Source organism: Canis lupus, chromosome 4 (assembly GCF_003254725.2).
Source record: "Canis lupus dingo isolate Sandy chromosome 4, ASM325472v2, whole genome shotgun sequence".
NCBI lineage: Eukaryota > Metazoa > Chordata > Mammalia > Carnivora > Canidae > Canis > Canis lupus.
Window position 1 is genome coordinate 11,495,713 of NC_064246.1, and position 16,032 is coordinate 11,511,744.

The following is a 16,032-nucleotide window of genomic DNA, read 5'->3' on the forward strand; positions in this document are numbered from 1 at the left end:
TATTTTATTTATTTATTTATTTATTTAGTTAGTTAGTTAGTTAGTTAGTTATGGCTTCCTTTATTAATTGCACATGGCTCATCCTTGATTTTTGTGTCTCCTTGTGTTGCTTAATACACAGCCATATAAGATAATTGTTCTTCGTTGATCTTTGCATAAGTTTTTTAAAAGTCTGAAATTAAAGTCTTTATAGCAAAATTAAATCCCTCTTCTTCCAAGTATATGCAGGAGCTTCCAGTAAGTTTTTAAAAGTAGCATTTTGGGTGTATGGAGCCCTTACTATGTGCCAAGCATTTTACATGTATTACCTTATTTGGTCTTTAGAACAATCCTGTGAGACAGGAACCATTAGTCTCCTCCTTTTATAAGTGAAAAAACTTAGCTAGAATGATCAAGAAACCCAGTATAAGACTTATCTCAATCCAGAGACCATGCTCCTAACAGCTGTAGAGTACAGGCAGGGGGAAGGATGAAATTCCATGTTCTCTCACTGTCTCATGGATTCTGAAGGACCCCTAGAGTTAAGGATGAATGGGGAACAGATCAAGGCATCCTATGTTGCTGGTTTGAGGCCATTTAGGAGCAAGATACCAAGAATAAATGAAGGCTAAATCTTGGGAGCCGGGGTAGGCATGTATTAAGGTATATTTGAATTCAGTGAGCACTTTTGCAGCAGGTTGCAGACGTGGCAGTGACTTCTTTCCTTACTGATGGCCTGATAATAGCTGGCACCTAAGACACTCTGCTTCCTTCTCCAGCATCACCTCTTTCATGGCTCTCTCACACTCTATATTCTAACCATGATGGATTTTCAGTACCTTGAACTCATTTTTCTTTCTCTCACTTCTCAGTCTTTATATGTTCTTTCCTTCTACCTATTATCCTACCCATCCCAGTCTCTTCTTCTCCGGGCTATCTCTTGCTCAACCTTCAGGTCCAAGTTTAAATGTGTGTGTGTGTGTTTTTACCATGAAATTTTCTATGCTATCCCTGAAATAATTCAACTTTTTTGGGGTTCATTTGATTGTAGTGTCTTTTTACTTTTATCCTACATACTACAGGTTATAAGATACTACAGAATCCCTTACATATGCTGATGGAGAATTTACTGCTTTGATTATAATTGTATGTTTGATATCTGGTTTCCCCACTGGGTTGTAGCTCTTTGAGTATAGGAACTATGTTTTGTTCATTATTGAATCCCCTTCCCTAGTATAATACCTGGAACATAGTAAGAACTTAATAAATATTTGTTAAACAAATGAATTAAAAAATTAATGAAATAACTCAGGTTAAAGTCAATATCACTGAATATTAGAATGACTCAATAAGTAGCTATCAAAGTCCATGTGACCAGGTAGAATTAAAAACATTAGAAAATTCAACAATAACATTATCTTTGCCTTTACAGATAAAACAATATAACATATTACTTGGAAAGGGAAGAGAATGATCCATTATTGAGAACCTATTACTTAGAGTACAATGCAGTGTATGTAAATTTTTTTCATAATTCACAGTTAGAAATGTTGCAAAGCCCAGTACTCATGTACACAAAGTTAAAAAAGATTTTTCACAGAATACTTACCTTTATTGTGGAGCATACTCATATTTTGATTCTAATCTATTTTATGCTTTCTCATCTACTTCATTAAAAAATGCTGGGCAAACCACTAAATTGACCTCATGTCTTTTGCATGTGTCTGAAAATCTCCCTATAGTGGCAAGGAGTGTGGTTTCTGGAGTCAGACTGCTTGCTAGTTCTGCCCCTTACTCATGGTGTGACATTGGTTCAATCATCAAACATTATAAAGCCTCATGCCCCATCTACAAAGTGGGGATTGTGTTAGTAGCTACACCACAGGGTGTTTAAGAGAATTTAATAAAATCATAAGTGTCTGGCACAGAAAAATCCTCAATAAACATTAGTCACTGGCATGTGCCAGAAACTATGCTTCTCAGGCATCTTTTTTTTTCTCTGAAAAATGTGTACCATAATGTCAGGCTATCATCCCCATTTAACAACAAGGAAATAAAGCTTGGAGATATTAAATGTATCAATGAACCCAAATGGTCAATAAATGGTAGAGGTAGGGTGCTCAAACCAGATCTGTCTGACTCTGAGATCTATCACTTTACTAGGAATTAGAAGGCAACACTCAAAGAAGGTGTTATGGAAAGGATGGGACTTGAGGTAACCTTTGATAGATACGTAACTGGTTTAGGTCAATGTACCTAAATCCTATTGCACATGAAAGAAGGTAGTGTTTGGGATCAGCCACACCTAGGATCTGTCCTTTACTACTTCATAGCTTAATAATTGTGCACAATTTTTCTTAGCTTTTCTGAGCCTCAGTTTCCTCAATTTTATGCTATCAATAATATCAACCTTGCAGAGTTCTTGTGAATATTGAGCTACACATAACAATAGTTTTTATTGTCTGACAACAGGTGCTCAACAAATGGAAGCTATTTTTATTAGGTGGAATTTACTTATATGGTATGTGAGTGAGAGTTTAGTCTTTTAACAAGGGCTTAATTAAATTTTTAATATGTAAGCTTTAATAGATACAATTTTCAACCATATTGAGTGCATGGGTAAAATATACTGTCAAATGGGTCTGGTAAGTTTTATTATTGATCATCTAAAGCATTTCCAAATAGAATGACTATGAATGACATTGAGATTGCAGCTATCAATTGTACTACTAGTAGTAGAGCTTGTCCAACCTAATCTCTTCCAAGTCACTGGCAACAATGTTTGGCTTCCTGGGGTTAATATAAAGTATATTTGCCTCACCTGGGAGCCATCAGAACTTTCCAACGGTCTTTTGACAAGTATCATGGAGTATCAAATGACAATGGGGCCAACTTGGCAGCATTATTCATTTCCATCTCAGCTTAATTACCAGCTTTGCTGGCTGCTCTTCACATGTGGGCCCAGAGATGAATCAAATATTGGAAATAGAAAGTTGTCTACTGTTTCTGCCCCTTTCATTTTTACTATTGTGGATTTGAAGACAGAGAGAGCCAAATTTCTTGTTCCCTAGGGTTCCATTGAAGGTGTATTTCAAAACTTAACTGGGCATGTTGCTTCAACTGCTATTCATCTCTGGTTACTTTGAAATCATTCAGTTTAATATTTCCCCTGTGGACTTCATGGTGTATTAGGTGCTTACTAAATCCCCGGACATCAGAGGTGGAGCACAGCTATGATTCTAAAGGGCTCAGTCACAGGTGGAGAATGGTGATGGCAGAGCTCATGAAGTTAGAATGCCCTTTTAAGGCTGTTAGCTGCCCAACCAACCCTGGACAAACTCTATCCTGCAAGCAAATTATAGAGATGCTGGGAGAACCAATGTTTTAGTCTCATGGGCAATTAAAATATACTACTAGGAGAGCAGAAATTCAGAAAGGCAATTTTACACACATCTATTTTCTTAGCTAGGGATATGATTCCACATACCAAAGAGAGTTCTGAGAAGTTTTTTGTGTGTTTAGTGATACAGTGAAAAATGAGTTAGTAAAAATTATCCCTTGAAATAGTTTATTTATTAACAAGTAGCAGTGAAAAAGTGAAGCGACAAGAATGTCACTCTTCCATTCTTGTCTGAAGTGACAAGAATGGAATTTCATTCCTCATCCTGACACAATTATTTGTGTTGTCTTGAATAAATCATCTATGTTTTTGGCCTCCCCCTGCCCCACCCCATTTGTAAAGTTCAGATTTAACTGCATGGAATATAGAGTCTAGTTCCAAGATTATAATATGAATCTAAGATTATTTCTCTGATTTTCTGAAAGTCTAATGTGATCAAACTGAAATGGCTTTTTTGTTTTGTTTTTCTTTTGTTTTGTTTTGCTTTGGGCGGTGGTGGTGGCGTTTGTTTGTTTGATTAGAATTAAACTGCATTAGCCTTTCTTAAACAGAAGAAAACTTTTGCACTGTGCTAACAGTTAGCATGTGACTTGCCAGGCAAAAGAACCATGTATGGAATGCTTCAGTAAAATATACCCCTTCAAATACCACATTCATTAATGAGTAGCAATAGAAGAATGAAAATCTGAGTTTTCTGATTTCCACACATTATCTCATTTGATCCTCATAAAAACTCTATAAGGAAAAGTCATCATTTCAAATTAACAGAAGAAAAGGATTGAGATGTAAAAAAAAATAATTTCTTGCCTATGTTTACATAATTGAGTAGCAGAGATAGATCTTAGCATTCATGCTCTTGACTTTTATCCCACTGTGAAATACCAGTGGGCAGGATGACATAGGAGTCTTCCTAATATTCCTTTGTATCTTTCAATTTTCAACCAAATACTCATAACCATACATTTGAAATAGCCAAATCAGAAGCCTTGCTAATCTGTGAGATGCAGACCCCTGGGGAGGTGGTTGGAATGTTATTTCTAAAGGCATCTGAATCTTCACGGACACTAAGTATCTGTTCACCAAATATCTCAGTCAATTCAGGCTTCTATAACAAAGTACCACAGACTGGGTGGCTTATGAACAATAGAAATTAATTTCTCCAGTGTTCTGGAGGCAGGAAGTCTGAGATAAGGGTGCCAGTACAATCAGCTTCTGGCTAGAGCCCTCTTCTGCTGCAGTCTATTGATTTCTTGCAGTATTCTCACATGGCAGAGAGCAAAGAAAGCTCTCAAGGGCCCCCTCTATAAGCGCCCTAATTTCATTCATGATGGTAATATCCTCTTACCTAATTACCTGCAAAGGCCTCATCTCCTAAGACCATGATAATCAGGGTCAGGAATTTCAACACAAGAGTTTTGGGAGACACAAATATTCAGTCTACAATATCACATAACTAATATCTCAAATATATGTGAGCAGCTCTTATATTATTCAAATATTTCCATACAAATGTATTAAATAATTATGCAAAAATATAACTGACTTAGTAACATTTTTATGTTAGTATGTATTTTCTCAATCAATGGATACTGAGAGTACAACTAACATTGTCTAGAGTCTGTGAAATTCTGCATATGAAAATGAGACCCTGTGAACTTCCTGAGGTTATGGAAATGGTTCATATCATGACATGGGTGTTGGCCATATGGGTGTACACATTTGTCAAAATGCATTGAATTATATGCTTAGCATCTATGCATTTCAGTAGTATGAATTTTACATTAGTTTTTAAAAATCAAGCCTCAGGTACTTCAACTCAAATGTACTGCAACCTCTCAAGTCCTAGTTAGCTTTTCCCTTGCAGGTCATACTTGGGGTGATAGTGAGGTGCCCTTCCCTGCATTGCCCTCTGTGAGCCAAACAACTAAAAATCAACATCAGTGGCTGTGAGTGTAAACCAAGAAATTTCCTGCAAAGGTGTGTCTGGAAAGTGTGAAAGCAGCTGTAATGGCAGCCAAAGTGTTCAGGACATAGACTTGTGAAAGCAGAAAGAGAATGTGATTGCAATTTAGTAAATGGATTCTAATTAATTGTTTGAGGAGAGAGTCACTCAATTGATTAGGTATGTCAACAGAAGAGGGGTAGACAGTCTGAAGCATAAAAAGAACTTCTGAGGATTTTCTAGTGCTGCCCAGAGAAAAAAAGTCCTGAACCTTGTAAATTCAAAGCCATATGTTGTTTTTGGCAGCAATGTGGATTATAAGACTTCATCTTGATCCAGATAAAATAGGTTCAAATTAGCCCCCTTTCTTGGTTCTGATTCCCTAGTTGGAACAACCTTTTTTGAGGCAACTTCTTTTCTGTTTGCTGATTTGGCTTTTCAGGTAACCTAATTCTGAGAGATGAGTGCCCCAGGTAGAAGGGGTATGTATTTGAGACTCTTGCAAAGAACTATTCAATTAGTATTCTGTCTCCTTTATATCAGTCTCTTTCATATTTGGTCAATGAGAGCCAATTCCTTGCATCCAATCATTTCTAAAGATCTCAATTTTAAGTTCATGGATCTGTAAAACTGTGATGATTCCCTGTATTAGTCAAAATTTTTTGGTTTTCAAGTGACAGATACACAACTCAAGCTTGCTTATGCAAAAGCAGAAATCTGTTGCCTCATTTAACATAGAAATTCAAGGTGGCACAGACTTCAGGTGATGAGGATCCAGGGGCTTGAATAATTCAGTTCAGAATACTGCACTCTTAGGTTTTGCTTTTACCTTCTGCTAGCTCTATTTCTATTTAGTCTTTCCTTTTGTCCTGACAAAATGGTTGCCACCAGATCTAAATTAGTCCTAAATCCTAAGATATTCTAGTGAGAAAAGAACTCCTATTTCCAACAGTTCCCAGAAAGTCCTAGACCTATATCTAATTGGCTTGATTTGAGTCAAGTGGCTATGCCTGAATTACGCAGTGAGGCCAAGAAAATAGAATGTGCCAACTGGCCTGAGATTGGAATGCCAATCGAATCCTCTCAATTGAAAGGATGAATAATGGGGAAAGGAAGAGTTCTTAAATGGGAAGTAGAGATATCAGCTGAATGAAGAAAGTAAGGTAAAACAAAATAAACATCCACATCCCCTTCAAAGTCCACTGATTTCTGGGATCTTAACTGGCCTTCCAATCAATAACCCCTGATTTGTCCTTGTTCTCCCTTTCCTTTATCTTTCTTCTTTTCCCCCACCCAGCCCAGGAGACTAAGCAAATATCAATGGTCAGTTTGTAAATGTTTTCTTAAAAACCAATCTGTTCTAAATTTAATTTTGGGATTAAATCAAATATAATATGGATATTGTATCTTAAGGGCATGACCCCAATAGTCATCTTTATATAAATGGAAATCTGAGAGCAAAAAGACATTTTGAAACTAAAATAACATATTTTTTTCCAGATTTGATCTTCTGCTTTGGATTTCCTATTCTCCTCCTCTAGTTCATTGAGACTGATTGGGATTTTGTTGTTGTTGTTATTATGATGAACAAACAAGCAAACACATAGTGCTCACTTCGGCAGCACATATACTAAAAAACAAGCAAACAAATAAAGGCTACTTTGTAACAATGAATCATCCATTCATTCTTTCATTCTACAACTACTTATTAAGTACCTATGGTATGCCCAGAACTGGTCTTAAAAGAATATAGTATTAAAATTCTATTTATGTGATGTGAACCAGAAATAACTAGAGATAAAAGCGATTTGGGAAGTTATTTTGTTAATGTCCAACATGATATGTTCATAATTAAACAGTCAAGAATGGAGCGGGCTGGAATAACTCAACCAATATTTATTAAACACTTATTACATGAGTTATAAGTAAGGGCACAGAAATATGCCACAGTTATGGAAAAAAGATTGTCAGGGTGCTTATATTGGTTTCTATTGCTGCTGTAACAAATTATCACAGAATTAGCCACTTAAAACACAACAGATTTATTTTCTTATAGTCCTGGAGGTCAGAAGTTTGAAGTGGGTGTCACTGGGCAAAAATCAAGGTGTCAACAATGGCTGCATTGCTTCCTGGATGAACAGAAACCATTTTCTTTCCTTTTTCCAGCTTCTACAGGCTGCCTTCATTCTTTGGCCAATGGAAGGTCATCTTCAAAGCCATCAATGGCTATTGAGTCTTTCTCATAACATATTCTAGATCTCTTTTTCCTTCTTCTTCCTCTTCTAAGGACCCTTTTGATTATATTGGCCTTTCTAGATATTATAAAATAATCTCCCCAATCTCGAGGACAGCTGATTAGCAACCTTAATGTCATCTGCAATCTTCATTTTCTGTTACCACATAACCTAATGTATTTACAGATTCCAGGGATAAGAACATGGACATTTTTGAGTGTTGAGTGGGTGGGGGGTGCATTATTCTGACCAAGTATGGATTTGAGGATCAGAAAAAGCTTTCTGGAGAAATTGATGCCTAGAAGAAATTTTAAAAATTCATAGGAGTACCCACTTCTGGAGAGAAGAGGTATTTGTAGGCAGAGTACAGCACTATGAGTTGCACCAATTGGATCTCTCTTCAAGAAGAATATATTCAGCTCCAACAAATGAGTTATCTGACTGTTCAGCTGTATCTATCTCAGCTTTTGAGGCCAGGTGATGCTTTTTACAGGTAGCCCAGTGCATGACTGAGCATCAAGGGTACTAATGGGACTTTTGCTCTGGAGCTCTCTGTTGGGTTGACCAAGACTGTCAGATCTGAGACCCTTCCTATTTTTTTCACAAGTATCAAGATCAGCCCTGTGGTCTGAAAACTTTCTCAGGTCAATTCTCTTCTCCCTTCTTTATCATTGATAGGCATTACCCCCACAAGGCACTTGCAGTCTTATCTTGGTATCAATTTTCTGGAGGATCCAACCGAGATACAGAGGTACCTCAGGAACAGAGGCTTATAGGTGAGAGAGAGCAAGTTCAACTTGCAAGTAGTTCAGAATAGCAGTAAGGTAAGATTCAAGGATGGACCTGGGCTTGAAATTATACATGCCCACTGGGGTTTTATTTGTCGGTAGAAGCTAACTGCTATAACAGAGATCCCACATTTCAGTTTTTTAACACAGTAAGTGTTCTTTTCTCTTCATTGAATGGACCACACAGGTATTCCCAGGCAGGTACATTTCCTCAGGGTTCTGCTTCAAATAGCAACTGGGGAACCAAGTTTCCCTTAGTCTTTTTTCTTTAAGATTCATTTATTTATTCATGAGAGACAGAGAGAGAGAGAGAGAGGCAGAGAGAGAGGCAGAGGGAGAAGTGGGCTCTTCGCAGGGAGCCTGATGCAGGACTCCATCCTGGATCCCGGGATTACGAACTGAGCTGAAGGTAGCTGCCCAACCACTGAGCCACCCAGGGATCTAAGACCCCTCTCAGATCTTGAGTCCTCCCTGCAGCCAGTGGTTGGGAGAATAGACAGGATTATGCATGGGAAAGTTTTATGGATGAGGCCAGAAAGTGGTATATCTCACATTTTGGGTGAACAATAACATCTATCCTTGAGGTCCTAGGAGTTAAATAGGTTTAAGTGGAGAAGGACCCAACCAAGCTACAGGTGGTGAAGGAATAATGACATATAGTCCACCAGATACCAGCACTTTGTGGATATGCAATAAATGTTTGTTGAATGAGTGAATTTAAAGTCAGATGGACCTGGGTTCAAATCCCAGCTCTATTGTTTGGCCTTGAGCAGGTTATTTAAGTCCAAGCCTCATTTTCTTCATTTGTGAAATTGGTATGAAAATGTCTATGGCATAAACTTGTTATGAAATTTCTCTGGGATTGAACACATGATAATTATAACTAACATTCATTGAGTGCCAAGAATGTTAAGGTGATTTATATTTATTACCTCATTTGATTCTTAATGAAACTCTAGGTTGTCAGTAGTATTACTGTCCTTGATTTATAAACAAGGAAACTGAGACTCTGAGGGATTAAATGTCTTGCTCTAAGCTAATATAGCTAATAATTGGTGGAACTACAACTCGAACCCCAGATTCAGAATAAGTGTTCTTAATCACGGTATTGCACACTGCTTATGGTAAGTTAATTTCCAAATTTGGTGTCTGATATATAATTGATGCTCAAGAAATCGCAGAGCAGAATTATCAACAGCAAGTCAAGGGGCACAATGCACAGTGATACAAGTTAACAGGCTAGTCACTGATATTAGCAAGGCTTGAAACAAAATCCCAGATGTGTGGTGAAAGTCTAGTTTGACAGGAATAAAAGTGAGCATCTATCCTGGAAAACTGCTGCAAGGCATAGATTGTATGTATAAAGACTGTGGCGGGGGAACCAAAATAGGGGCCCAAGTCCTGGAATAGTGTCATAAGATGGAAATAAACAAGGCAGAAAGCAAGCAACTGAATGATATCTCATGCTTAGAAATGGGCTAGCAAGAAGCATGGATGATTCCATGTCACCCAGCTCCAACCAGCAAGGAGTCAGCCCAGAGGCTGCTGAACCACAGCAGGGCATCAGGGGGCCCAGCTAAGAGGAACAAAAGAAGGACAATAGGAGCTGGCAACAGGTAAATCATCTCAGTCATGTTTATTGATGACAGTAAATTGCTGGCTTAGCAATACCGTGTGTGTGTGTGTGTGTGTGTGTGTGTGTGTGTGTGTGTATGTTTCCATTATCAATCTTCTAGTGTGTATGGAGTTATTTTTAGAATGCATTCTTCACAAGCCTGCTTTGGATTCCAAAGATATTTCTACAGCCACCTTATCAAGATAATTTTCCAGAAAAATAAGGTCAAATTTTGTAAGCAACCAACCAACCAATAATAAAAAAAAAATAGATTAAAAAACCCTCACTCATTACAATAAAAATAAGCCTTTTTTTTTCAGAGAGACAAGATTTTCAGCTAAGTAGCTATTTAGAAGTCATCTTTAAAATATGTTGGATCTTTCTAACCTTTTATCATACAAGAAAATAAATGCAGTGTCTTATAAAGTGACTAGCCAAGGAATATTCTTAGGAAAAGACTGAAGAAATCAGTTAGATATTAATAAAGCCCCAAGCCCCAACCCCCACTTTCTCCTTCCTTCCTCCCCCTACCGCCCCTCCTTCCTTCCTCTCTCCCTCCCTCCCTCCCTTCTTTCCTGTCTTTCAATTCACAATTTGAAAAGAAAAACCTGGCTCGGACTTTGGAAAGGAGCACTGGATCCTAGTTCTTCAGGCTGTTTCTTCTCCTGGTGTCCTTTGAGGGAGATTGTGGGACTGAGCTAACACCAGCAGGGTTAAGGATAGTTTCATTTCCATTCAAATTTGCATCTGTTTCAAACTCACAGCACAACTGAATGTGCTTCTCAGGTACCTTACTAAAATTGAGGTTCTTTGAGTCTTACGTAAGTTTCTCATGAAACTTAATTGTTAAAGAATGAGAAAATACAAATTCTAGTCTGCAATCTAGTTTGGCAAGTATCTCAAATTTTCTGGGCCTGTTAATTCCTCTGCAAACCAAAGAGTTTCGACTAGATTCAAATTTTAAAAAATCCTGGCGCTTTGGCAACATGGTAAAGTTTTTATATTCGTAGGCTAAATATAGAGAACATGTCTACATATGGCAACTTATAATGAAGCAAGAATTATGCCACTTTAATCCTATGATCCATGAATTAAAAAATAATTCTGCAAGAATGGTTGGGAGACTCCAAAAATAATAATATCGATGTTAATGAAGTACTAAAAATAAGATTGGGGTTGACATTACAATATCTTTCTCCTTTCTTTTTATGTCATTCCTTTTCTGAGGCATGTCAAATTAGGCATTAATTTTTTACTTCCAGTTGGCAATGTACAGCAGTCTGGCTGAGACATTTGAGCCAGTAATAGTAATAATAGCAGACATTTCTTACCATATGGCAAATAACTGTCTCAAACAACGATCTTACTTAAACCTTACCACACGCTCCCTAACACACACACCATTTTACAAATTAGGAAACTAAGGCCCAGAACTAATATCTCCATCTAAGAGAGACCTTGAGAATGGAGCCTGGTATGTTTGGCTTCAAGACTGTGGTCCTCCCACTGTGCCATATAGTCTCAATACAGGAAACGTGTCCTGCACTGAAGGGAAGGCAAGAGCATAAGAATGAGGCTGCAACAGAACAAAAGCCCTTACACAAATATAAAACTTATTCAAAATCTGTAATTTGACAAAAGCACCAAAAGCCTAAATCATTTTGCAAAACAATTTACAGATCCCTAGTAAGCATCCAAAGAGGTTCCAAGCATCACAAAATGGTTTTAAAAATCCCTCTCTAGATGATCTTTAGTTAAGAACATTTCAGTGTTAAACTTGCATCTGTCCTTGGTTGATCTTTAGTTATTAACATAGGCTAGTCCCTATCTTTACAAGAGCAGATATGTTACCTTTCTCAGTTTTTCTTCTAGGGAATCTACCCTTCTCTCAGAGATTTGTCCAGTAACCATGATCACAAATATAAACCCATGTGAAATTTGGGATATGTGAAGCAAGACAAGGAAAAATGAGTACTGCATTTAGCTATTGGCCCAGGAGTAAAAGAGGGATGGATTAAGCAATTGACCCTCTCCAACTCAATCAGTCTTCCTTTGGACAGGAGAGTTCATGTGTGAGGGCCTGGTTGGACTTACCCATAGAATGGGGCTGGATTCATGGCTGAAGATGAGATTGAATATCTGCTTGAGTCTCTACTTAAGGGGATTTAGAGTTAGCCTGATAGAGTCACTGAACCAAGCAGAGACCAAATGCTGGTCAATCCCTGAAGAAGAAAGCCACTCTTTCAGGCCCTGGCCCTGAGGGTTTTTGCATCATGCCTAAGGCCTTTATTTGGAAGATTAGGTCCAAAGAATAGCTTCTTGATCATATCTTCCCTATTGGCTTACTAAATCCCAGTTCCATCATGGGGTAACGCTAACAGAAGTTAAGATTATTTGAAATATTCTGACACATGGAAGAGCATGGAAGAGCAGACTGTCACATGCCCCCCTACCCCCACCAAAAAAAGTATAGAGATGACTGGGTGGCTCAGTGGTTGACTCAGGGTGTGATTCCCAGGGTCCTGGGATTCAGTCCCATATCGGGGTCCCCACAAGGAGCCTGCTCCTCCCTCTGCCTATGTCTTTGCCTCTCTCTCTGTGTCTCTTGTGAATAAATAGGTAAAATCTTTTTAAAAAAAGAGTATATATACACACATATATATACAGCATGTATGTATTGATGTGTAACTCTCTATACACATACACACACGCATGTATTGTTTTTTCATAATGTTCATGCATACCAAAAGCAACAAGGGAAGAAGGAGAGTCCTTGAGGTAAGATGGAAAGCTTCCAGACTCATTCTGCCACTAATTTTGTGTGGTCTTGGGTGAGTCTGTCTGAGAAGTGATCTCCTTTTAGTGTAGTATGTTGTTGTATGACCATAAAGTCTGAGTGTTGAAATATTGTAACTCAAAATTCAACATTATTTTATTGAGGCATCACCACAAGTACAAAGTACTTGGGAAGTGGAAGGATTGAAAATTTGACACAGGACAGCTTTGTTTTTTCCTGGGTCTCATGTTAGGACCCTTATTTCTGCTTGTCAAATAATCTAAGTCCAAGAGGCATTTTTCAATGTGGAAAGTACAATAATCTTTTTAGATGCACATGTGTACTCATGAGTGTGTGTGTGTGTGTGTGTGTGTGTGTGTGTGTGTGACTATCCTTTCTACATAGTTGGAGCCTGGATGTAGTCTTTCGCACTCATCTTGAAGCATTCCATACACAATGAGCAATTACTACTTTACTGATAATATCAAGCAGATGAAAGAAATGGGTAGAACTGCCTCAGAGAGCAAATAGCATTTTGCTTTAAAAATTCCTGTTCTCTATTTAGCTCCTAGATAATTCCTGTCTCCTGCTGGATATATTTCCCTCATGTAGGCAGTTCTGCTTCTCTTCTCAGCTTACAAATACCACAATTCAGCAAAAAGAAAAAAAAGCTGGTATCATGCTGAACAACTACCATGTAAAATCCAGGTAAAAGAAATGCCTTTTTGGCATCATGTGCATAAATGTACAGACATATATTATTTTCTGAATACTGTACTCATACTATACATATTTTTCTTATTTCATAAATATATTCTGTTTACTTTTTCATGTCATTAAATATGCTCCAAGAAAGCTTGATTTTCAATGGCTTTTCAATAAGAATATGAACTTCGGACATAAGAAAGGTAGTGTAGGTGTGACATGGACTCTGAGAGATGTAAGATGATTCTCATCATAGGACATTGCATAGACCTTTATCATCTACGACCCAATGAGAGAAAGCTGGGTTTTAGGAGATAGTAAACCTAATGCGGAGGCCTGCTTTGTGCTCTCCATTCATTAGCCATTTAGTGCTCCAAAAAACTTATGAACTATTATTATCTCATTTTATACATGAGAAAACTGAGGCCCAGAGTTAAGATAGCTAATATGTAGTAGATCTTGAATTTGGGACCAGAATTGTCTGAGTCTAGACTCTACTTCTTTCCATTTCACCATGGACCTCTGAAAGGTAAATAGAGTCTTAAAATTAAGTCAGATAAAATGCCTCATAGAACCACATGAAGAAAAATTGTTTGAAAATGTCATGAGCTCAAATAAGACATTCAGTTATTCTGAATCAGAGGGACAAATGCAAAGCCATATCTAGTTCCTGAAGGCTAAAATAGGTGCTAGTGGCCAGGCAGGGAAGCCTTTCTCTCCTTGGATGGTCAGGAGTCAGAGAGACCAGACAAAGATAGAGTAGTTGCTGTTATGATGTGTAGCTCAAGTTGGAGGAGTGGAGCCAGCCCAGCTCTAGATGAGCCAAGCACTGGAAGAGACAAGAATCTGTAAACTCTTCATCACTTCTAACAAGTAGTAGATTTGCTGGTCTAGACAGCATTCTGGCATTCTAGGCATCTTCCAAAAGCTACCAGTAGAATCCCATTTTCACTTCAAGATTTCTGCCATCCATTGATGGTGGCAGGTAGAACAGACAATTACAGGCCCCACTATACTGTACTGCTCCTTAAACTGTTGGAGAAACAACAGGCAGGCATGGTGCCCAGAGGGTCTCAAGTGTGCCACTCTTTAATTCACAGTCTTAAATGTGCCCTCTCAACTCTCAGTAATGGGGCCCAGACTCCCTGCAAATCTACCACAGATCTTCAAGTCCTCTGTATAACTCCTTTCCCTTTAACAAGCCTGTGTACCTAGAATAGGCTGAAGGAGCCATGTACTTATTACTAATGAGCTCATTTTTTGCCTAAGTCTATCACCTTAATGCATTTTTTTCTTCCAAAAAGTAGAAAATATTTCCAAGCATGGACAATCACACAAATTATGCCTTTTATGTATAGAACCTAATAGAACACATATTTCTCTTAATATGGCTTAAAGTAACAATCCCTTATACCAGGATACAGTACATAGCACCGCTACCATCTGCATTCATCTTTACCAAACTTTGGAGAAGGTCATCATGAGCCAGGGAGATCAGGGAAGTACCAGAATGTGCAGCGCCAGGATTGGGATGGGGATAAAACCAGTGACATTGGCGAAGTGATATTGATGACAACCTTGGCAAGCTGGCAGTATCAAGAGATGGGCACAGTTATGCAGTCCTTCTTTACTCCTTTCTGAACCTTGTATAACCTCATAGTCTCTTGGGCTGAACAGATCATCCTGTCAAACACAGGAGGTATCAGAGAAAAGGAGACTAAGAAGGGTTACAGAACAGATTCGATGGCTCCCTTGAGCCTTGTCACTGATTTCTGTCATCTGGTAATAGTCTGAACTCCTTTTCCAGCCTGCCCTCCTCCAGAGACATTCACATCTCTACAACCGAGACAGCAATTACAATGCACTGTGGACATGTGGGGCAAGGGAGGACTGACAAGGTTAGCCTCATGTCATAAGGATGGGGCATTAGAGACATAGCCAAGGGCTTCCTTTACTCCAAAGTAGCATTGTATTTCTATTAGAAGACCGGTTTCTCAAATTCTACACTTAGAAATATACGCAAAAGAATTGAATACAGGTACTTGTATTGTCAGTGTTCACTGCAATATCATCCATTGTAGCCAAAAGGTAGAAACAACCTAAGAGTCCACCAGCAGATACATGGATAAACAAAATGTGGTATATACATAGGATGGAATATTATTCAGCTGTAAAAAGGAATGGAGTTCTAGTATGTGCTACAATATGGATGAACCTTAAAAACATTCTAAGTAAAATAACTGAGACATAAAAAGACATTTACTTCACAGTTCCATTTATATGAAATATATGGAATAGTCTATAAAAGATACAGAAAGTAGATTGGGGCTGGGGGAGAGAGGAATGAGGAGATATTATCTAATTGTTAGCAGACTTTCTGTTTGGAATGATGAAAAATTTTTGGAAATAGAGGAGGTACCGCACAACATTGTGAATGTAAGTCATGCCATGGGATTGTATGGTTAAAAGCAGCAACATTTAGGCCATATATATTTTACCACAATAAAAAAGATCAGTTACTCAGCAAGCATTTTTTTAATAATAAATTTATTTTTTATTGGTGTTCAATTTACCAACATACAGAATAACACCC

At 38.0% G+C, this 16,032-nt stretch overlaps 1 long non-coding RNA gene across 1 annotated transcript in view; it reads left to right on the forward strand.

Moving 5' to 3' along the window:
- The first annotated feature begins 13,303 nt into the window (after nucleotides 1-13,303).
- The window catches only part of LOC112651712 (uncharacterized), a 30,117-nt gene continuing 27,388 nt past the window's right edge, over nucleotides 13,304-16,032 (forward strand). The window contains exon 1 of the long non-coding RNA XR_003130970.3: nucleotides 13,304-13,442. This is a non-coding gene — a long non-coding RNA (uncharacterized LOC112651712). The remainder of the gene's footprint in view (nucleotides 13,443-16,032) is intronic.